Here is a 5,908-nt window from a genome sequence, read left to right on the forward strand (position 1 = left end):
GGTAAAAGGCATCGCCATCGCAGGCAAACCGGGTTCCCAGATGGCCAAACTGCAGGCATTCATGTTTGAAAATTTTGCCCTGAGTAACTTTGCCGCAGTAGCGTTTCCTCGCTTCTGTAGGAATGTAGGCTGTGTCTAGAACAGAAAGGCTGGACCGTGAGGACCACGAACGCTGCGTGCCTCTGCGGGCGACCACGGCGCAGGTAGCGGCGGGTGACAAGTGCCAACCAGTGGTAGCAGCCAGCGCCCACCGTGGACCATGGCAAGACGGTGTTGGTGGCACCTTTTTGCAGGGGGTGCACCGCTGTGCTCGGGATGCATGTACACCCGCATGCACCCCCTACATGTCACCAATGATTAGGAAAGTGCTCCTAGTGTACACACGCAGCTTACATCAACAATGCTGGACTTTTACCCGGGTAGCTTATTCCTCCTGCACATGTCAAGCCAAACAAGCTATGCCAGGAAAACTTCAGTTTTGCCAGTATATTAAGGGCTTCTGCTAGCACTATGATGCCCTCTTGTACCTCTTTCCTATATACCTGTAATTATATCAGACATCTGTAGAGTAGGCAAGGCATTAACATCAATCAGAAAAATTTAGCCCATCTGGGCTTTGAAGTTAATCCCTTGGTGAGGCAACAACATCATTTGATTCATACCTTTCCTGTTATTGCTGTTGGGCGACTAGAAGTGGTTTTCCAAAAGGCTGGGTTAGCATACAGAAATGCAACACTTAGGTGCAGGGATCTCTTCTCAGCGGGGGAAGAGACGTGCATTTCTATGTCAAAGAAATCTTAGAAATCCCCCCAAAATAGAGGCTGCAGTTTTCTTTATGCCAGGAATTTTCCACTGGCCTTCGCTATGGCATTGTTAGTGTTGTGGTTTCTAAAATGCAAAGCAACCTCTGAGCTGCAGGCAGTGCATGCAACCGAATGTCAGAGAGAATTTATAGCGGGGCAGTACCTCCAACCCAGGGGCGGGCAATTATTTTGGGTGGAGGGCCGCTTATCAAGTTTTGGCAAGCCTTCGAGGGCCGGGTGCATAGCCCCACCCCTGGACAGGGTCCCTGCCCCCTGGTCACCATATTGGGACCAGAAGTCCTGCCCCCTAACCCCTGACCTTTGCCAGTAGAAGTACCTCCCCTTGCTCCCCTAAATTACAGCTTTCAGCAAAGGGGTTTGCCATCTCTGAACCAGAAATATACCAAATTACAGTCTAAAAGTGAAACACGTACTACAACATTCATTAATTTCATTTCAAAAATATTTTTGTCCTGATTTACACGTGTTTGTGTAGTGTACACAGAGGTGATAGTATGACAGCTTAAAATGAAGCCTTGTGTATTGTGGGAGGGGTGCGGGTGGGAGGGGGGGTATAGGTGTGCTGGGGAGGGTGTGTGTAGGAGGGATTTGTGGAGGGTGGATAGGTGTGGGTGTGTGGGCTCTGGGTTGGTATGGGTTTTGTGGGGGGCTGTGAGTGTGTGAGGGGAGGGTGTCTGGGAAGGGTTGTGGCTTGTGGAGGGGGAGGGCTTGCCCACAGCCTGCCTCCCCTCTTGCCACCTGCAGCAGGCAGAGCCCCCGCCAGCGCTCCTGCAAATTCAGGCTCTGCACTCCCGATGCTCCTGGCCCCGGGACAATGATGTGGGCCCCATGCTGCTGCTCACTGCCACTTGCCCTGCATCTGCCACTGCTGCCCTTCTCCTGCTCCATCCCAGCTGTGCCTGTGGTCCTGGCATTGCAGCTGGGAACCACGTTGTACTGAGTGGCCAGTGGGGTGGGGGGAAGCAGGGAAATGGCTATGGCTGGCAGGGGGAAGGGGCAGTGAGTGGGAGCATGGAGCACAGTGACAGCCAGGCAGGAGTGCAAGGCCTGCGCCGGTACACCAGGGCCAGTGCCGGTGGGGCCCAGAGTGGTGTGGCAGGAGTACAGGGTGGGAACTGTCTGGGGCTCTATGGAGCCAGGCTAACTCCCTCCTCTCCCTGCTTGAGCAGCACATCCTGGCTCCACAGAGCCCCAGGCAGCCCCCACCCCACACTCACGCCGCCCTGCTTTGGGCCCCACCAGTGCTGGCCCCGGTGCACTAGCACAGTCCCCACACTCCCACCTGGCTGTTGCTGTGCTCCGTGTGTCCGCTCGCTGCCCCTTCCTCCTGCCTGTTGCTGTCCCACTGTGCTCCAGCACCACGTGGTTCCCAGCTGCAGTGCCCAGACTGCAGGAGCTGGCCTGGCCAGCTGTGAGGACTGGGGCAATCACTTGTGGTCCTGCCCTGCTTCCCTTCACCTTCTTATCTGTATTTCCCTCTGCGCAGGTAGGCAGGAGCAGTCCCAGGCCAGAAACCCCCAGAAGTCCCTGATAGGCAGAGGCTTCCAGTTGGGGTTCAGGGGAGCTAGTGGGGGGTCGGAGCTGGGCCAGACCTGCTTCTCCAGCTGCTTAATCCTGCTAAAGGCTCTCCCTGGGAAGATAAATATTATTTTTCTAAATTTTATAGGGGCCCCACAGGCTGGATAGAATGGCCTGGTGGGCTGGATGCAGCCCATGGGCCATATATTGCCCGCTCCTGCTCTAACCTAACTCATTCAGTCAGTCTTTAAGGTGCCAGCCTGCCCTGCCTTCTGCTTGACTTCAGACACAGCTAACTACATCTCTCTAAGAATTTTGGAGTAATCCATTGATGAGGGAATGGCTAATTCTCTAGCTATTAGAGACTTGGACGACGGGGTGAAGAGCAGCCTGTTTAAATTCGCAGACGACACCAAGATTTGGGGTGAGGTGGGCACACTAGAAGGGAAGGACAGATTACAGCAGGACCTGGACAGGTTACAGGGGTGGGCAAATGAAAATAGGATGGGATTCAATATTGACAAGTGCAGGGTGCTGCACTTGGGCAGTAGGAACCAGCAGCATACCTATAGGTTGGGGAACTCCCTTCTCAAAAGCATGGTGGCAGAAAAAGATCTTGGAGTCATTATTGACTCCAAGATGAATATGGGCCGACAATGTGAGAACATGGTCAGTAGGGCTAACCGTACCCTGTCCTGCATCCACAAGCAGGGCCAAGGAGGTGATCCTCCCCCTCTATGCAACACTAGTCAGGCCGCAGTTGGAGTACTGCGTTCAGTTCTGGGCACCGCACTTCAGGAGGGATGTGGACAGCACTGAGAGGGTCCAGAGGAGGACCACTCCATGATCTGGGGACAGCAGGGCAGACCCTATGAGGAGAGGCTACAGGACCTTAACCTGATCAGACGCCACAAGAGAAGGCTGAGGGGGGACCTGTTGGCCGTCTATAAACTTACTAGGGGGAACCAACAGGGTTTGGGAGAGACCTTATTTCCCCGAGCGCCTCCCAGAGTAACAAGGAATAACGGCCATAAGTTGCTAGGTTTAGACTAGACATCAGCAGGCGCTACTTCACAGTGAGGGCAGCTAGGACCTGGAACCAACTTCCAAGAGAAGTGGTGCTGGCTCCTACCCTGGGGGTCTTTAAGAGGAGGCTATATGTTTACCTGGCTGGGGTCATTTGAGCCCAGTTTTCTCTCCTGCCCAGACTAGAAGATCTACAAGGTCCCTTCCAACCCTACATCTATGAATCTATGAAATAAGTGGTTAAAAATTCAACTATCCTCCCCTTTAGAGTACAAATTTCAGAAGTTTGATTAGAAAACTGTTACCTGTGAGATACTTTTTCTTTGAGGCTAGATACTAAACCAGATTCACCCCTGGAATAATCCTGGACCTGTCACCCAAATTAGCTAAAGTGGATTACTTAAACCATATTAATTTTCAGTCTGGAAACTCCCATTCAGAATTCAAATCACTTTCAAAAGTAGTTGAACAAAATAAAGCCTTTTAAATTCTAAATAATTTAATGCAGTCTATCTTCTAAAAAAGTTAGTTTGCCTTAAGTTTTCCTGATTGTCCTTATGTAGACCAAATGTCAGAGAAATTACATCAGGGTTGAATTTGGCTCATTTCTTGCATCATTTCTAGGTATCTTCACCCCAGGAAGGAAAACATTAGCAAAAGGTCCCAAAAGATCATTGGTTCTCCGTGCCCCTTGCTTGCTCTCTCACTCCTGATGACAGTAATGGGAGTGGACTGAATGACTTAACTGTAAGTAGAATTAGGCCTCTCATATCCCTCGTTTATCAGAAGTGTAACTTGAGAAAAAATAAGCTCTTATGTCCTTTTGAAAAGATGACTCTTTCTGCTTCTTGAATAGCAATCACCTGGGGATGAGATGGATGCAGCAGATGTAAGTGAATTTTCTCAGACGTAAGCGCAAATGATTAAAGTAGGATCTAACATTAAATTAATAATACACTTTTCCTGTTTATGACTCCTCCCTTTGCATATTGTACATAATAAAGCTTGCTGTGCACATAACGTGTCACATACACATCTGTTATTTTCTGTAAAAGGAAAGATCAACATGCGTCTAAGCAACTATAACTAATGTCTTCCCCTTGAAATTTTCCTTCTGAAATCTTATCACCTCATTACTCCTTTTTGGAATATTCCATTCTGGTTCTCATTATCTGTCAGTTACATGTACTGCTTCCTTCCTGAGTTATCATGTAGTCAGAAAATAGGATATCTAACTTTAGGTTCTGTTTTTAAATATGCATTCAGGTTTTTTCCTTTGCTACCCCCGAAGGATCGAAGGGGTTTTTTTGTTTCTAGAAGTAAGGGTCAAGGAATGATCCTACACTGGCATTTGAAACTATTTGCCTTAGCTGAGAACTATTTAGCCAGTTGACAGCTATTATCAAAACGGGGAATTTGCTGTTCTACAAATGACCTTCCTGTATCTCAAACTGTTTTATCACCAAGTTTATCTCAGTAGGTTTGGAAGTTAGCCATGGAGTCTGTAGCAAGAGATTTGGTCAGCAAATGATGAAATAAGATTTCCTGATTTTTTAATAACATCTTGGAGCAATGGTACTAAGATCACTTGATACATCCTGTTATAGCTGTTCTAGACTATTTAGATTTTTCCCTTTAGAGTTTTTCTTCCAGTTAAGATAGATCTTGAAACTGCTTTTCTCCTTATATAGGCAAAAACCACAGCATTAATAAGTTGATCTTATTGCATCTATCAATGAAATCTCTGAAATGGTTAATTGAAGTTTGTTTAGTTTTCAGGGTTTAAGGTAGAACTCTGCTATTCAATGGACTGTAGGTGAGAAACTAGTATTCTTGATGAGTATTAAAAGCAATTTAGGAGCTTTATAGTGCATAAGAAAAGTTTGAATGCTTCACATTCTTCTCCTCCATGGTCAGGCTAGTATTTGCTTTGCAGCACAGGTACCTGATAGGAATATGCCACTTGTAACTGGGGAGGTACTGAGTCTGCTTTAGAAGTTTCTCTCCTCAGCCAGCTGTTTAATTCACTTTGTGGAAACAACAGATTTAAAAATGCTAATTCAATGCAATGTTGAAGAAACATCTAAAGAAGATTAAATTATGAATCATTTGTTTCTGGCTAATTAAGGAGCAGGCCAGCTGAGACATGGGAAGTTGAAATTCTGGTACTAGCATGTTCTCTGGTTGCTAGATTGTTAAATAATAAATGTAGTAAAGATTTCACTGAATGGTCTGGAAAAAATGCTAATTTTATAATTCAGTGCAGGGACTCAACCAAAAGGTCAGACCTGATAAAATAGAGGCAATGTTTCTGCATAAATTGCCAACACTTAGTGTAAATTGAGAGGAAAGCCCCTGAAATCAATAGGATTAGCTGTAAAGTGGGTGAGGATAACTTCAGAATTGGGCCCTTTATTGCTACATAATAAGACAAGGTACAAGTGTATGTGTATATATAAATACATACACACACATATATATATGTCATAGATAAATACATCTGTCTTTGGGTATAGAACTACTTCCATGTCATTTGATGA

The sequence above is a fragment of the Alligator sinensis genome, unplaced genomic scaffold (assembly GCF_000455745.1).
Source record: "Alligator sinensis unplaced genomic scaffold, ASM45574v1 scaffold135_2, whole genome shotgun sequence".
Lineage (NCBI taxonomy): Eukaryota > Metazoa > Chordata > Crocodylia > Alligatoridae > Alligator > Alligator sinensis.